The sequence below is a fragment of the Pleurodeles waltl genome, chromosome 10 (genome assembly GCF_031143425.1).
Source record: "Pleurodeles waltl isolate 20211129_DDA chromosome 10, aPleWal1.hap1.20221129, whole genome shotgun sequence".
In the NCBI taxonomy this organism is placed as follows: Eukaryota; Metazoa; Chordata; class Amphibia; order Caudata; family Salamandridae; genus Pleurodeles; species Pleurodeles waltl.
Genome location: NC_090449.1, coordinates 304001871 through 304019866, shown reverse-complemented (window position 1 = coordinate 304019866; position 17996 = coordinate 304001871). Strand labels below are relative to the sequence as shown.

Below are 17996 nucleotides of genomic sequence, written 5' to 3'. Positions count from 1 at the left end.
TTGAATAAAAACACGAGTCACTGGGAGATGGTCTGCATCTCTACAGTCTGTCCTTTCTTTGCTCCGACATACCCAATGAAGAATTGGTCACCCACCCAGAACTCTTGTGAGCGATCAAGGTAGAACAATGCTCTTTTAGGGTCCAGACGGTGAAGTTGCTCCTCTTCCTTATAGGGATGTGGCGGAGCATGAAATGTAGGAAAACTGATGGACTGGCCTTCATGAACGTAAGTGACCACTTTCGGTAGAAAGGAGGGTGTTATACGAAGCACCAGTGTGTCTGGGTTGATGTTTAAGTATGGAGGCTTGGATGATGAAGCCTGAAGCTCACTGACCCTCCAGGCAGATGTTATAGCAAAAAGGAAGATATAGAGAAGAACCTGAGAAAGGGGGTCAGAAAGGGGATTGATGTGTCAGTGTGTACACCACGCCAAAAATGTTCCTAAACGGCAGGTGTATACTGTTTTGGTGGAGGAATACCTGGCTTACAACATAATGTTACAGTCTTCGGCTGGAAGGTCGACTGTCACCGCTCAATCTCCATGCAAGAAGGCGAAGAGTCAACAGGTTCAGTTGGAGGACCCCACCCCTGCTGCTACAACAGAAGATCCTCCCAGAAGGGGCAGTCTGAGCAGAGGACTCATGGCCATGCTCAACAGTTTAAGATACCAGACTCTCCGTGCCCAGTCCGGAGCCACAATAACGACTTGGGCCAAGTCATTCCTGATCTTCCAGAGAACTCTGTGTAGGAGTGGTATGGGCGGAAATGCTTAAGGAGGCCTGAGCGCCACTTAAGACAAAATGTCTCCGAACAAGAGCCACCATGGAAAATCCAGTGCACAGAAGTTTTGACATTGTGCGCTCTTGTGGGCAAACAGATTTAACCAAGGCTCTTCCCACTGCTGAAAGAGTGCTTGCACCACCTCTGGATGGAAACACCGTTTGTGATCCGCAAGGCATCTTTTGCTGATTTCTTCCACCCTGGCGTTCATAGAGCCAGGTTGATGTGGAATTTGGATTCCACTGGAGACAAGAGACTTCTGATCTCCCCCTCTCCCAGATGGACACCCAGCCCAGGAGTGACACATTTGTCACTATGGTCAGATCTTGTTGGGAAAGGGAGAGGGGTCTGCCGCTGACCAAATCGTGGTTTGTTAGCTACCACTGCAGATCTTTTGCAGGTCCATGTCGGACCTGATACTGCGCCCACTGGAACTTCAGGTCCCACTGTTGACCCCGCATATGCCAGCGGGCATATGTTACCGGTAGGATGCAGCAGGCCATGAGTCCCAGCAGCCTCCGAGTCAGTCTCACAGAAATCCAGGATAGAGGCTGAAACATTTTATATCATAGCCTGAATATCCTGGAATTTACGGTATGAAGGATAGGCCTGAAACTGCACCATGTCCAGAACAGCTATAAAGAAAGGGAGCACTTGAAAGGGAGTTAGGTGTAATTTTGGCACACTGATGGTGAACCCTAGTGAGTGCAGGAGGTCAGCCACAGAATGGAGGTGGGAGACGACAGCCTGGGGAGAGCCTGCCTTCAACAGTCAGTTGTTGAGATAGGGGAAGATTCTCACCCCTGATCTCTGCAGATGACCTGCAGCCACCACCATCACCTTGCTGAACACCAGAGGGGCGCTTGAAAGGCCAAAGGGGAGCTCAGAGAATTGAAAGTGCTTGTGATCTACAGTGAACCACAGGTAGCGCCTGTAGACAAGCAGGACAGAGATGTGAAAGTATGCATCCTGCAAGTCTAATGTTACTATACTGTCTCCTGGGTCCACAGCAGACAGGACCTGAGTGACATTTTGAACATCTTCTTGAGAAGGAAATTGAGAGGGCACAGGTCTAGAATAAGACAAAGGCCTAAATCCTTAACCCACTTCTGGAATTGACACCCTCTCTCTATGGCTCCCTTGGCAAAGAAACTGTCAGTTCCTGGCGAAAAAGGAACAGGTGGTCCTCCATCATCTTGTAGTAAGTCGGTGGGAGTTGCCTCTTCTGACTATCTGCAAAATCCACCAGTCCGTTGTTATAGCCCACCAGTGGGGCAGGTTATGTTGGTTCCAGACATCAAAAAGTGATAGACAGGGAAGGGCTTGAAGCTGGTCTTCTGAGAGAACATCCCTGCCACACCAGGAGGAAAACCTCAAAATGATTTTGACAAAATGCTGAAAAAAGTTAGTCAAAAACTAACTAAGGGGTACCTCTTCTCCAGATCAGCGCTGACTGGCACAGAAAGAAAAACCGACATCAGTATACTAGGGTGAAGCCATATAGGCACCACAATGTCACTTCCAGTATGGACAATGCCACGCAGAGCTGAACAGCGCCATTTACTGGTGCGCAAGCGTAATGCTCACAAAAAACATTCCAGATCCAGTTTGATGCCTGATGATAATTCCAGGGTAAAGAATCTGCAGCTAGAAGTCTCTATCAGATAGGTTAAATTCTTTGAATGGATTGAAGTATGGTTCTGCAAATTATATTGTGTATCTTTAGAATCTGAAACCCTTTGATGCTATTTTCATATCTGGTTGGCAAAACAATCTATTGTTTTTCCTTTATTTCCTTCAGGTGTTTACATAGTGAGGACACAGTCAATGATTGGCTTACTTTTAGCTCCTTTTTTTCTACCAAGCTACTTTTAAGCAAAGGATCAGTAGCTAGATTTTGAAACCCTTGCAAATAATTTTGGGCGTGCTCTAGTGAGGGTGGGTGCTAGACCTGAAAATGCTCAGGTTTCTCTGAAATCATTTTATTCAATTCAAAAATACTTGTCTCCTCCCTTTTCTGAATTAATGCTTCCATTGGTAGTTTGTGACTAGAATTGGTTTTATTAATGTTACTCTTAGCAGAGCTGTATCCCTCTCCAGAGCAACTTAATATCACTCCTGGCCTCATATCGTGTTGAGTGCTCTTGACTCTTGGTTTAGACTAACTGATACATCCATGTTACAGTTTTAATGGGTGTAGCTACTCTCTGTTTACTGGCAGTCATCACATTGTACCTTTGTTTGCCTTTTGTTATTTTATTGTCTATTGGTAGGTTATGTATTAAGGAGCGCTACCGAGTCCTTTCTTCTGGCATTTATAGAGATTTACCCCACATCTTCATCCACCTCTTTTAAAATATCATTACCAGAGCCAGCTGGCTCTTCTTGAAGGGTATTTTTGAGTGCTGGCTTCATACTAGGTTGTTTGATTCCTTGCTCATTCAGATTAACAGTGTGGTTTCCCAAGCAGCAAACTAGTTTCACTTGCCAAGGCTCACTCTTTTGTAGTTCCCGTGTTTCTTTTAATTTTATTGGTGACTGGATAATCTGTGCCCTTTCTATATTGCTTGGAGCTAATTTTAGCTTTCGGCATTGAACATGTGGAGGAATCTATCTATTCTCACCAGTACTAATGCTCGCTCTCAGTCCTAGCTTGGGCACTCCTCTTCCACTATTTTCTCCCCATACCCACTGCGTCATCCCTGGAAACTTTAATGGGTTTCTCAGTTCCATCCGCTGCATGCCTTGATCCCTCAAGGTGGTGCAGCAGCTGTGGGGGATTGCTTGGGTAGCTGTCGGAGATGGTCTGCCCTATCGGGATGTCGGAGCTTTCTACTGAGCCTGGTGATCCTCTGTCTTCAGTCTCTCCCAATGTTCAGCTTGTGAGCCATGCCTTTCTCCGGCTTGAAAATTATCTTTAACAAAGTCAGTGGAAGGGTTAGTAGTGGTTTACCACACCAAGCAGCTTTTTATCTGGCAGATGATATTTTCTAGAAGAGGCCATCTTGTCTACCTGTCTCAGCACCGCTGCCATGCTGGTTTGAGAAGAGTGGCTTGCCAGTGGACACGTCAAGCGAATACGTGCATCCCTCCTCCATCCTCCATCTAGGCCATTTTTTCCATCTAGTTTGACAATTACTAATGATTTCAGTGGCACTGGAGGAAAGACTTAGACAAATTGTATAGAAAATCTCATCAAAAGGATAATCATCCCTTTAATTCTGATCTGGAGCCATGGACACAAAACTTCAGCATTTTTTTTTGCCATAGCGAAGAGATCTAAGAATGGTGTTCCCCCCTTGTACTAATCTGACATTTAGGACCCAGTTGTGGTTTTCTTTTTGATGTCTGATAAGGAAGTCTGCTTCCCCGTTTGGAATTCTGGGAATGTGTACGGCGGAGTGTAACATAATGTTAACCAAATGAGAGTGAGTGTATTCATAAATGTACAGGACAATTGTTGTCAAGAAGCATTTGGTAGCTGCATCTCAATTTTAGGCATGCTACAAACAGATTGTTTAAACATTTGTGTCTAAAATGAAAATGTCACTTACCCAGTGTACATCTGTTCGTGGCATTAGTCGCTGCAGATTCACATGTTTAGCACAGTCCGCTGCCTGGTGTTGGGCTCGGAGTATTACAAGTTGTTTTTCTTCGAAGAAGTCTTTTTTGGTCACGGGACCGAAGGACTCCTCCCTCTTCGGCTCCATTGCGCATGGGCGTCGACTCCATCTTAGATTGTTTTCCCCGCAGAGGGTGAGGATGGAGTTGTTTGCTATAAATAGTGCCCATGCAATGGAGTGAATACGTATGTACATAAAAAGTTTATAATAATTATTTACAAATGTACAAATGTTTAAGATTTAAGATCTACTTCTAAACGGCTACAGGCTTCCCGGGGAGGCGGGAGGGCACATGTGAATCTGCAGCGACTAATGCCACGAACAGATGTACACTGGGTAAGTGACATTTTCAGTTCGATGGCATATGTTGCTGCAGATACACATGTTTAGCATAGACTATAAAGCAGTTACCTCCCCTAAAAGCGGTGGTTTAGCCTGTAGGAGTTGAAGTAGTTTGGAATAATGTTCTTAGTACAGCTTGGCCCACTGTAGCTTGTTGTGCATTTAGTACGTCTACACAGTAGTGTTTAGTAAATGTATGAGGCGTAGACCAGGTTGCAGCCTTACATATTTCGCTCATAGGAATGTTTCCTAGAAAGGCCATTGTAGCACCTTTCTTTCTGGTTGAGTGTGCATTTGGTGTAATAGGCAATTCTCTCTTGGCATTAAGATAGCATGTTTGAATACATCTGACTATCCATCTAGCAATGCCTTGTTTAGAGATTGGATTTCCTATGTGTGGTTTTTGAAAAGCTATGAACAGTTGTTTTGTTTTCCTGATTAGCTTTGTTCTGTCAATGTAGTACATTAGTGCTCTTTTGATGTCTAATGTATGTAGTGCCCTTTCAGCCACGGAATCTGGTTGTGGGAAGAACACTGGCAATTCTACTGTTTGATTTAAATGGAATGGTGAGATTACTTTTGGTAGAAATTTTGGATTTGTTCTTAGAACTATTTTATTTTTGTGTATTTGAATAAATGGTTCTTGTATGGTAAATGCCTGTATTTCACTTACTCTTCTGAGGGATGTGATTGCAATGAGAAATGCGACTTTCCACGTTAGATATTGCATTTCACAGGAATGCATGGGTTCGAAAGGTGGACCCATGAGTCTTGTTAAGACGATGTTAAGGTTCCATGAAGGAACTGGTGGTGTTCTTGGTGGTATAATTCTTTTTAGCCCTTCCATGATTGCTTTAATAACTGGTATTCTAAATAGAGACGATGAATGAGTAGTTTGTAGGTAAGCAGATATTGCTGCGAGGTGTATTTTTATAGATGAAAAAGCGAGATTCGCTTTTTGCAAATGTAGTAAGTATCCCACTATGTCCTTCGTAGAGTCATGCAATGGTTGGATTTGATTGGTATGGCAGTAGCAAACAAATCTTTTCCACTTAGATGCATAGCAGTGTCTAGTGGAAGCTTTTCTAGCTTGTTTTATGACCTCCATACATTCTTGTGTGAGGTCTAAGTGTCCGAATTCTAGGATTTCAGGAGCCAAATTGCTAGATTCAATGATGCTGGGTTTGGATGCCTGATCTGTTGTTTGTGTTGTGTTAACAGATCTGGTCTGTTGGGTAGTTTGACATGCGGTACTAGTGAAAGGTCTAGTAGAGTTGTATACCAAGGTTGTCTTGCCCATGTGGGTGCTATCAGTATGAGTTTGAGTTGGTTTTGACTCAATTTGTTTACTAGATATGGAAGGAGAGGGAGAGGGGGAAAAGCGTATGCAAATATCCCTGACCAACTCATCCATAGAGCATTGCCTTGTGATTCGCGGTGTGGGTACCTGGATGCGAAGTTTTGGCATTTTGCGTTTTCTTTTGTTGCGAACAAATCTATCTGGGGTGTTCCCCAAATTTGAAAGTATTTGTTCAGAACTTGGGGGTGAATTTCCCATTCGTGGATTTGTTGGTGGTCTCGCGAAAGGTTGTCTGCTAGTTGGTTTTGGATCCCTGGAATAAATTGTGCCATTAGGCGAATGTGGTTGTGAATCATCGCCCACTGCCATATTTTTTGTGTTAGGAGACACAATTGTGTTGAGTGTGTTCCTCCTTGTTTGTTTAAATAATACATTGTTGTCATGTTGTCTGTTTTGACAAGAATGTATTTGTGTGTTATTATGGGTTGAAAGGCTTTTAACGCTAGAAATACTGCTAACAGTTCTAGGTAATTTATATGAAATTTTGTTTGGTGTACATCCCATTGTCCTTGAATGCTGTGGTGATTGAGGTGTGCTCCCCACCCTGTCATGGAAGCATCTGTTGTTATAACGTATTGAGGCACTGGGTCCTGAAATGTCCGCCCTTTGTTTAAATTGTTGCTGTTCCACCATAGAAGCGAGAGGTATGTTTGGCGGTCTACCAACACCAGATGTTGAAGTTGACCCTGTGCCTGTGACCATTGTGATGCTAGGCACTGTTGTAAGGGTCGCATGTGTAGTCTTGCGTTTGGGACAATGGCTATGCATGATGACATCATGCCTAGAAGTTTTAGCACAAATTTTGCTTGTATCTTTTGGTTTGGAAACATAGCACTTATTACCTTGTGGAATGCTTGCACTCTTTGTGGACTTGGAGTGGCAATTCCTTTTGATGTGTTGATGGTTGCCCCTAGATATTGTTGTGTCTGACACGGTTCGAGGTGTGACTTTGTATAGTTGATGGAGAAACCCAGTTTGTGAAGGGTTTGTATGACATATGTGGTGTCGTTTGTGCACTTTTTTACTGTGTTGGTCTTGATTAGCCAATCGTCTAGGTAAGGAAACACATGTATCTGTTGTCTCCTGATATGTGCTGCTACTACTGCTAGACATTTTGTGAATACTCTTGGTGCAGTTGTTATTCCGAATGGCAACACCTTGAATTGGTAATGTATTCCTTTGAATACGAACCTTAGGTACTTTCTGTGAGAAGGGTGTATCGGTATATGAAAGTACGCATCTTTTAGGTCTAATGTGGTCATGTAATCTTGCTGTTTGAGCAGTGGAATGATGTCTTGTAGTGTGACCATGTGAAAGTGGTCCGATATGATGTAGGTATTTAGTGTCCTGAGATCTAATATTGGTCTTAATGTTTTGTCTTTTTTTGGAATTAGAAAGTACAGGGAGTAAACTCCTGTGTTTTTTTGTTGTACTGGTACTAACTCTATTGCATCCTTTTGCAGTAGTGCTTGTACTTCTAGTCCTAAAAGTTCTAAATGTTGTGGTGACATTTTGCGTGTTTTTGGAGGGATGTTTGGTGGGAATTTGTGGAATTCTATGCAATAGCCATGTTGGATTATTGCTAATACCCAATTGTCTGTTGTAATCTGCTGCCAAGATTGGTAGAATTGGCTTAGTCTTCCCCCCACTGGTGTTGAGTGAAGGGGTTGTGTGACTTGAAAGTCACTGTTTAGGAGGAGGTGTTTTTGGAGTCTGGAATCTTCCCCTACTCCTTGGGAATTGACCCCCTCTATATCCCCTGAAACCTCCCCTTTGGAATGAACCCTGATATGGTGTGGTTCTTGTTTGTTGGCTGGTGGTGTCTGTGGGTTGGCCACGAAACTCCCCTCTAAATGGAGTTTTTCTAAAAGAGCCTCTGCTCTGCGGGGAGTAGAGTGCGCCCATGGCTTTGGCCGTGTCTGTGTCCTTTTTAAGTTTTTCAATGGCTGTGTCCACTTCAGGGCCAAAAAGTTGTTTCTCGTTGAAGGGCATATTAAGGACAGCCTGCTGGATTTCAGGTTTGAAGCCTGAAGTGCGGAGCCAAGCGTGTCTCCTTATGGTGACAGCAGTGTTGACTGTTCTCGCTGCAGTATCGGCTGCGTCCAGTGAAGAGCGGATTTGATTGTTTGAGATTGTTTGTCCCTCTTCAACTATTTGCTGCGCCCTTTTTTGGTATTCCTGGGGAAGATGGTCTACGAGAAGTTGCATCTCATCCCAGTGTGCGCGGTCATATCTGGCCAGCAGCGCTTGAGAATTTGCGATGCGCCACTGGTTGGCTGCCTGTGATGCCACTCTTTTTCCTGCTGCATCAAATTTTCTGCTTTCTTTGTCCGGAGGTGGGGCGTCGCCAGATGTATGGGAATTTGCTCTCTTGCGAGCTGCCCCTACTACTACGGAGTCAGGTGGTAACTGCGAAGTAATAAACACTGGGTCTGTGGGTGGTGGTTTGTATTTCTTATCCACCCTTGGGGTGATGGCTCTTGATTTTACGGGCTCTTCAAAAATTTGTTTTGCGTGCCGTAACATCCCTGGTAGCATTGGGAGACATTGATATTGGCTATGTGTAGCCGAGAGGGTGTTAAATAAAAAATCATCCTCTATAGGATCGGAATGCAGTTGGACATTGTGGAATTCTGCAGCCCTAGCCACCAGTTGCGAGTATGAGGTACTGTCCTCTGGCGGTGACGGCTTTGTGGGGTATGAATCGGGATCATTGTCCGGCACTGGGGTGTCATATAGGTCCCAAGCGTCTTGATCCTGATTATCTTGACTTATGGTAGTTTGCGCTGGTGAGTGCATTTGTGGCGGTGTTTGTGCCGGCGATGCCTGTTGTGGTGGAGAGGGCGGAGGCGTGACTTTTTTAACCACTTTGGCTTGTGGTTGTGCGTCATCCTTAAGAAGTCCGATCCTTCTTTTCCTTATTATTGGGGGAAGGGTTGATATCTTCCCTGTGTCTTGCTGGATGTACAGTCTCTTTTGTGTGTAGTCTGATTCTACACTTTGGAGCTCTTGTCCAAATCTGTGCATTTGGCCACTTATTCCTTGTTCCTCTGTGTAGGATGAAGGTGTGGAACTTTTCGGCGCCGAGAGAGAATCTTTTTTCGGCTTCGGCACCGACAGAATTTTTGTGGATTTCGGCAGTGTGTCTCGGTGCCGAGGTTTTTCGGTGCCGGCATCTTGTTTTTGCCTCTCGGAGCCGCTATCTCGGCTCCGAGGTTGCTCCATGGCGGTCCCTCGACCGGAGTCGGGTGTCTTCGCTATGGGCGTGCCCTTTTTCGGCGCCTTCGACGGGTCGCCGGTCTTATGGGTCGAGCCATGGCCTGTTGGCAGTGGCATCCCCTGGGCTTTTGTCTTCTCGATGGTTTTAATTTTTCGACGTCTTACTCACTGTTTGTTGCTGTTGTTCGATGTCGGAGTCTCCGGATTCTGATTCCGGAACCGAGAAAGTTTCCTCTTCGTCGTCAAAACGTTGTTTTGTTGGCGTGGACGCCATTTGTAGATGCCTGGCTCTTCGGTCCCGGAGTGTTTTTCTGGATCGGAAGGCTCGACAGGCCTCACAGGTATCCTCCTTGTGCTCGGGGGACAAGCACAAGTTACAGACCAAGTGCTGATCTGTATAAGGATACTTACTGTGACATTTTGGGCAGAAACGAAACGGGGTCCGTTCCATCGGCTTCGATGTCGCACGCGGTCGGGCCGACCAGGCCCCGATGGGGGAATCGAAGCTACCCCAAAGTCTTCCGATGATCGGTGTCGATGTACCTAACTATCCCGATACTGAACGGAACAATACCGACGCTTTCTTCCGAGATTCTGACTAACTTTCCGAACCGAAACACGGATCGAAAAGGAATACGTCCGAACCCGACAGCGGAAAAAAACAATCTAAGATGGAGTCGACGCCCATGCGCAATGGAGCCGAAGAGGGAGGAGTCCTTCGGTCCCGTGACCAAAAAAGACTTCTTCGAAGAAAAACAACTTGTAATACTCCGAGCCCAACACCAGGCAGCGGACTGTGCTAAACATGTGTATCTGCAGCAACATATGCCATCGAACACACTATTACATTTTGGAAGACTCTGACTCATTACAGAGTGGACTAGTCTCTACTGGTGTGAAGACAAAAAGTCTGATTAAGATTCACGAGTGTTCCAAGTCCTAAGTCAACTTTCAGGCTTAAGGAAGCCCAGAACATCTGCGCCATTTAGGTAAGGGCGGACCAAAAAATCTACTGGTGTGTGCAGGAGGTTTTAATGTTACATATAAACCAACCTGTTTGTGTGCATTCAAGACACTGAAACATGTGGTGCACGTGTGGGTCTAGAAAGTGATCCAATTCTCATTATACAGCTAATACGTGTGTGCTTGGTTTGCCATGTTTTTCTTAACGCGTGCTGACAGAACTGAGAAAGAAAATTTCCAGTCTCTGTTGCATGCATCATTTATAAACAAAGTAGCTAACAGCTACTAGGGAAAATTACCTTGCTGTTCCGACCTGAAGAAAGCAAAGTATGAGTAGGTTTCCAAGTACACTTTTTGAACAAGAGGCATTGTGCAACATCCTATGCAATAATACAGGAGCAGCATGAGTTGACCCCCCTCCGCGCTCCATTTAAAAACATGCTGAAGAAAGGTATATAAGGTACAATGGCTGGGTTACACACACGGACTTATTGCTGGAAGAGATGCTGGCCCAGGAAGATCTGACTTCAGGCCAGAAGGCACAATAAGATTCGCAAGGAGGTATTACATGACTTGGCATACTGTAGAGAACTTACACTAAAATAATATTAGATGCTTTTTATAATTTAGGTAAAACTGATAAGGCATGGATGTGTGATGGAGTATGACTTGGCTTATTTAAACTTTGCACTAATTGGCATAATTATTGCTGATCTGTTTATAATAATTCAAAAATATTATGAAGCACATGATTTGTAGGCAAATACTGTATAACAATCAGAAGGTAAAATACCAATCATTGTGTGTGTGTGCATGTAGTGATCTCAAAGTATGAGCAGACATGGAGCTATATGTATACCATCTGTGGATGCGAGATTCTCAGGCAGGTTTGTCTCACTCCTAGTACTCCCTCCTACTACAGCCTAATTTTCTAACAGTGTAGTGAGAGGCATCTGCCAATTCTCCTTTTTTTATAGAAAAAGTTACATTTACCTTTTAGTGCTTAGGGGATATACTGGGTGTGATCCCAATAAATTAAGGCTAACGGGACACTGTGATAGACAATCCAAGTAAGTGGTACGAAGGGATTGTATTAAACTGTGATGTGCATACAGACTGCAAGAATGGCGAAGTTACTACAAAGTGAATTTACCTTCCTTCTTCATGAACTTGGATATCCCTAAGACCATGAGGCTTTAACAAAAGCTCATTGTCACAAATGACCAAGCAAATCAAATCTTAGCAGACTTTTGTGTGTAAAATTATTAACTCACAATAAATAATTCTGTTTAAACACTTTATTTTAAAAAACAAGTGATTAATTATTTTAAAGATAAGTTACTAAGAGAAATCTAGCTACGGATCCCTTAACCTCTGATAAAGTCTACAGTTAGTGTCATGCATTTCGAGACAGCCCTCTGTGTAAATCTGTGGGCAAAACATTTTCACTAGCCCATGTCTTCTATGGGATCTATTCTTTTTTCAGTGACCCAGTAAACGAGATGAATTCCCACCAACACACTGTTGACACCCAATTGTACTTTAAAGTGTTGTTGTTTGGTGACGTGGTCTGGTGTCAGATCGTGCTTGGATGCCATTCAAATCTTGATATCAGAAGTGTGTCTCAAAACTCAGCCCAGCAAAGAGTGTGCATGCCTTCATAAATGGAGAAACCAATAAGCTCCTCATCTTTGAGGGGCTCAACAACATGAACTTAAATGGTTTCTTTACAAACTCCATCGTCTGCCAAATTCATAGGATTTCTTCATTATTCTTCCTCTGTCCTTCTAGGACTACATAACAAAAACAAGGCTCAAAAGGCATGCAGCCCTGCCTCTTTTATATGAACTTCCACTCCATTGTACAAGCCCATGCCGCCTCCTATAATAAAAGAAGCAACACGCTACATGTTGGTCTTCCACAGGAGCTTCACCAAACACATTAGCTTCCTCTGCCTGACAGAAACAATTTCAAACCTTAGTGTGTCATCTAGAGTGTCACCCTTGGGGAAAGCTGACTAACTTCCCTCTAAACTTAATGTGTCAGGTGGCACATGCACTCTTAGGAGCACAACCTTGGTCAGGCTGGAAACTCAAAAAAGTCACATAGGACTCATGGGCCAACAATGTTTTCTCAGAATATGGACTCTGAAATGCAAACTTAAAATAATGACCACCACTTAGAAAACTGCAAACACTGTGATGAAAAAAAATGATTTTTTCACAACTCTGTTTTCCTGAATTCTGGAAAGAGGGCTATTTTAGCACAGCAAACATTTTGTGGATGCATTTAAAAAATACTCTACTGCATAGCACCTTTTCCCCTTATTTCTGAAAAAGAACTATTGCTTTATTCAGTAATCTCAGCTCTGTGAGCAGAATCATCAAATTGCCAGACTACCTCTGTATTATGGGGCAGGTCAGCTTCTATAATTCTTGAAGTTAAAGTGCAAATTTTCACCTTAGTCAACAGTCACCTTGAGTAAAGGAACACTATTTACTTTTTTTTATTACTCATATAAATGCCATTGTAGGATTGCGTTTTCAGTCACACGCCTTTTACCGTTAGTGATTTGCTTTGATTATGGCTACATTTAAAATAAAAATAAACTGAACAAGTGGTCACCCAGAGGCTTTTTCGTCTCTCTTTCAAATTTGAAAATTAATATTTAATCTGGTACCCTAGGACTCTGACAATGTGCAGGCATTGGTAGAAATGTTCTACTGTCCCTGAATTCATAAAGAACCACATAGTGAAGAACTGAAACTCAATCTTAACACTGATCTAACAAGCACTCTAACTCCATCTTCTAGAAGAAAATAAGACTCATGACCTCCTAGAACATCACACTCCCATATGCTAATTCTCAAGCTAGAGTCGCAATCTGCAACTACCAACACATACATACATACATACATACAACCTACCCTTGTCCCTAAACCGAATAATTGTATCTTCCAGGGGTGCATGCCTGGTGTTCAGTATTTCACTGCTTCCAAGCTAGGTGTGTGATTCGCAAATACCAACACATACTTACATCACATTCATAAGTAAAGACATCTGGGGCATCCTTGCCAAGACTTAACTTTGCTGAGGAGATTCCCACACTGATTGAGATGTAATGACACCGATGGTTGTTTCTTTCATACCAATAGGGGCTGTTCCCAAATACAGTCCTATTGGGGTGACATCACTGGGGAGCTTAGCACCATATTCTCACTGCCACTTCCCATAGATCCCAAGTTTCTCCTTTTGGGTATCCCTAAAGATACTGACCTACCTCAGGCCCAGCTGTTGTTCTGCAGCCTTGGCCTAATAGTGGCTAAGAGAGATGTAGCTCGTCACTTAGGGTCAGAGAGTAGCCCCACAATGCAGGAGTGGAAAAGCGGCATGTACACGATGGCTGGACAGGGCACACACACCAGCAGAGGTTGTCCCCGGAAATTCCACAGGGTATGGGGAAAATGGATATCATTTTACTCTCTGGAAGATCTGTTAAACAAGGGGGAATGAGATAATGAGATGAGAGTGGGACAGAGTGGTAGTAACAAAGACAATATTCATGTCTATGATTTGACGTTTAGCAGCACAAGTAAATTTTTTTGGACAACAGTCAGATCCTTGGGGGTTTGGGGAGGTGGGAGGATGGAGGGAGTTTTGTAATGTTTTTGACATTGGCATGTGAATAACAGGCACTGCCCACATAAATGCAACTTAACAATTGACCATGCTTTGTTGTTAATGAAAATGACAATAAAATATATATTTTTTTAAATACTGAGGAGAAGGGACAGACTATTAAGTGAGGAGACAGGACAGACTATTAAGCAGGATGTAATTTGTCCTAAATGAATTTGGGAAGACTTGTAGGCTGCCTTTTTTCACTTGCACTTTAGGCCGGGGAATTAAACAGGCACTTGCACTTTGGGCGGGGAAACTGAACTGGGCAGGAGTTTTTACTCAGGTGCATCACTTGGATTAGAATTGTTTTGCTGCATCCTCACTTCCTTGTGGCCATTTTGGCTGAGCCACAAGCTGTGAAAAGGCAGTGCTTTAGTTGCTACCTCATGCTGCCTTCCTCCTGGAAATCCCTGCAAATAAAGAAGACAAATAAAGAAGGCAAATAAAGAAGGGCGATTCATGGACGCGCAGCAGGCATGCCACTGGTGCACCAAAGGCCTACACCTGGATGGCGCCAGTGGCCAGGAATGCTGCCCCTTCAACAACAAGTCAGCGTTCTTACTTCTTTTTCTGTACTGCTTAAGTTGAGGCAAGTCCTGCAAGCTGATGGCTTGCATGCTTGGTTCCCGGGGAGAAGGACATTTAAATGTAAACAGTACTGCTTTGCACCTGCGATAGACCACTCCCCTGCGCTCAGGCAACTGTCACTCATTGCTTCACCACTATACCGAGTTATACAATCTTATTCAAGATAACCTACCTGAAGTAGCATTTCTTACTGAAACCTGGCTTAGTCCTACCACAACAACGGAACCCCTTCTGGCTCGTCCCCAGGCTATGCATAAGATGTGATAGACTCTGGGGAAGATGGAGAGGCATAGTTATTAATCACAAATCTGTAGTCTGGATCCCTGCTGTAGCCAAGATTGTGAAAGGAGCCTATTCCAGATATCTATGAACAAACATTTTACTCATGCTTTTTAATCTACAGACCACCTGGTCCCTTCAAAGCCTTCAGTACAGCTCTGGTAAACCAGATGGTACAATTAGCTCTTAAAATATCAAATTTCAGCATTTAAGGAGACCTAAACCTTCACTTTGACCACCCTAACGACACCAGGGCCCGTGATTTGCCGGATGACCGGGCATCACTAGAGCTGGTTCAATTAGTAGGAGGCCCCTACACATGGCAGGCCATCTTCTAGGTCCGGTCTTTTCTAATCTTCCAGATTTAGTGGTGTCTCCCTGGCTTTTTACTTGGTCAGACCATTGTCTGATTTCCATTTTCTTACAAGTGAATAACAACATAAATACTACTGCTGTCAATACTTCTATTAAACCCTTTGCTGACAGGCTTTTTCCTCTCCTGTGATAAGCCTTTTTTTTTTGCTATGTGGGGAATTTCGTGCTTATATCCTCATACGTTTTTGTCTACACAAGCTATCCACGGCAAATTTGCGTCCTTTTTTTTCAACATCCCAGGGATTCTAAAGGTACCCAGAGTTTGTGGGTTCCCCTGGAGGAGCCAAGGACATTAGAAAAAATACAGCTAAAATGTGTTTTTTTAGGGGAAAAATGGGAATAAAGTGCTGCAGAAGAAAGCATTTGTTTTTTTTACCTGCAAATGGCATCAACAAAGGGCTTGCAGTGCTAAAATCACCATCTTCCCAGCTTTCAGGAACAGGCAGACTAGAATCAGATAACCACATTTTTCAACACAGTTTTGGCATTTTACTGGGACATACCCCAGTTTTACTATTTTTTGTGCTTTCACCGGCCTTCCAGTTAGTGACAGAAATGGGTGTGCAACCAATGGTGCATCTCGGACAGCTAAACATTTCTGAAAAGTAGACACAATTCTGAATTCAGCAAGGGGTCATTTGCGTAGACTCTTCAAGGTTTTCCTACAGAAAGTAAGAGTTGAAATACAAAATTAAAAATAAAAATGTAGGGAAAATGTGTGATTTCCCACAAAGTTGGAGGTTTGCAGGGCATTGTGGGTAAGAAAATGGTGTGGGGTGCATGTGACACACACCAACCTGGATTCACACAGATGTTTAGTTTTTAGAGGTGCATGTCCCAAAGTCCAAAAAGTGCAGCCGGTCACCATTCCAAGTGGGACGATATTGGGAGTTAGCCAAGCTCTCTTGTCCAAATGGAAAATCAAAACCCAAAATAATCAAATATCCTATTTCTTACAGTTGGGTTAGGATCCTTTAGTTTGCCATGGGATCTCAAAGACTGTTACCTTCTTCAGATGGGAGGGGGGCAATAACATGCCCATACTAGTTGGTTGCCCCTACCCCTCTCACTTTTTTTTAAATTGCCTGGCATTTAGTAGGCTTTCTGCCCCCCACGGGGAGTGGATCGGGGAAATTACCCCATCTGCCCACTGGTGGGCAGAACAACTTTGTCCCCATTAATTTGGGGTGGGGGGGTGGCTATACTCCACCCTTAAATTAAAAAAAAAAATCCCTGGTGTCTAGTGGGCTTTCTGCCCCACGTGGGGGCAGATGGACCTAATAGAAATAGGCTGATCTGTCCCTAAGTGGGGCAGAAATGGCCTAAAATAATATCGTCCCCTGGGGAGCGACCTTTACCTAAGGGGCCACTCCCCTGCCGTAAAAACCTTTTTACAAAAATTATGCCTGGTTCTAGAGGTTTCTGCCTCCCTTGGAATGAGGTGGTGGCAGCCGAAGCTAGCGCTTCCCTTGTGGGTCAGTGCCAGGGCTGTGCCACTGGATGCAACCGTTATGTCCTTAGCACAGAAGGGGTTAAAAGGCCCTGGCATAAACGGAATCTGTCGACTTCAGCAGCTATATATCAGCCAATATCTCCCAGCTAGATTTGAGCGTGAATTGTGCAGAATCCAAGATAAAGGCTTGGCTTACCTCAGCCCTTGACAATTTTATACCTGCTTGTCAGGTTCAGGCCAGAAGTAAGCCCTCCGTCCCCATGGTTTTATGGGGAGTTGGTGCTCAAGCAATCTTGGAGAAAGTCTTACGATGTACTGGCAAAAGCATATTATATGAACACAATTAAAGCGTACAGCTAATCAGTAAGGAAAACGTGAGCTGAGTTCTTCTTTAATAAAATTATAAATATTAAAAATATAGGAAAATAAATCTTCTTTCTTGAGAACAAAAACAGTCACCACAAGCCCAGTCAAGCTTTCAACTTACCACTGTAACAATATAGCAGACTTTTTTTGTCAAAAAGTTAAGTACCATCTATGTCCACTTTCCGCCTAAGGCCCTAGCCGGTGCACGGGTCTGTCCTGACCTGTCAGACGAGTCATGGCCTGGTCCAGAACTAAATGAATTAGCCCTCATTGATTTGTCCTCTCTTACCACTCTATGGACTCTAGTGAAATCTGACTCTCTAGACGACCCCATCAAACCTGATATTGTTACAAAATGCCATGAGGTAATTCTACCCATTTTTCTAGAGGTCGCTAATCACTCTTTGCCTTCGTCCACCATTCCACAGACCTGGAAGCAGTCCTCTCCTAAAAAAAAAATAAAGTGTTCCCTTGATCCTACAAGACGAGAAAATGACTGCCTCTGCTCCCTTTCCTAGCTAAAGCGGTGGAAAACATGTTAAATAATCTCCTGACTGAATTTTTAGAGGTCAATCATATTCTGGACATATTCCAAAATGGTTTCAGGTCCTAAAAGAACTCTGAATCTGCTCTCTTGACTGAGAAAGATATTGCATAAGGTGCTTCTTCAGTGTGTCTGCGATTTAGGAATTGGCGGCAAGATTCTACCTTGGTTTGCCTCCTTCTTTAGCAATCGCTCATTTCAGGTCATCTCTCCTCCCTTCTCATCCTCGCCTAGACCCTTGGAGCACAGGGCTCCCCAGGGTTCCTCATTAAGCCCTATCCTCTAACAATTCATGTCAGGCAGAGACTCCGGAGCCTTTCGGGCTTTCCCATAATCTTGCATGCAGATGATACTCAACTTATTGTCTCTTTCTCTGCTGATGCCTATAAATGCATTGTTGAATTTCATAAATGTATGGTGGC

The 17996-nt window shown here is 43.7% G+C and overlaps 1 protein-coding gene across 4 annotated transcripts in view; it reads right to left on the bottom strand.

Annotated features, from left to right (window-relative positions):
* Positions 1–17996, bottom strand: part of SLX4 (SLX4 structure-specific endonuclease subunit) — a 391720-nt gene that overhangs the window by 28227 nt on the left and 345497 nt on the right. The window lies entirely within an intron of this gene.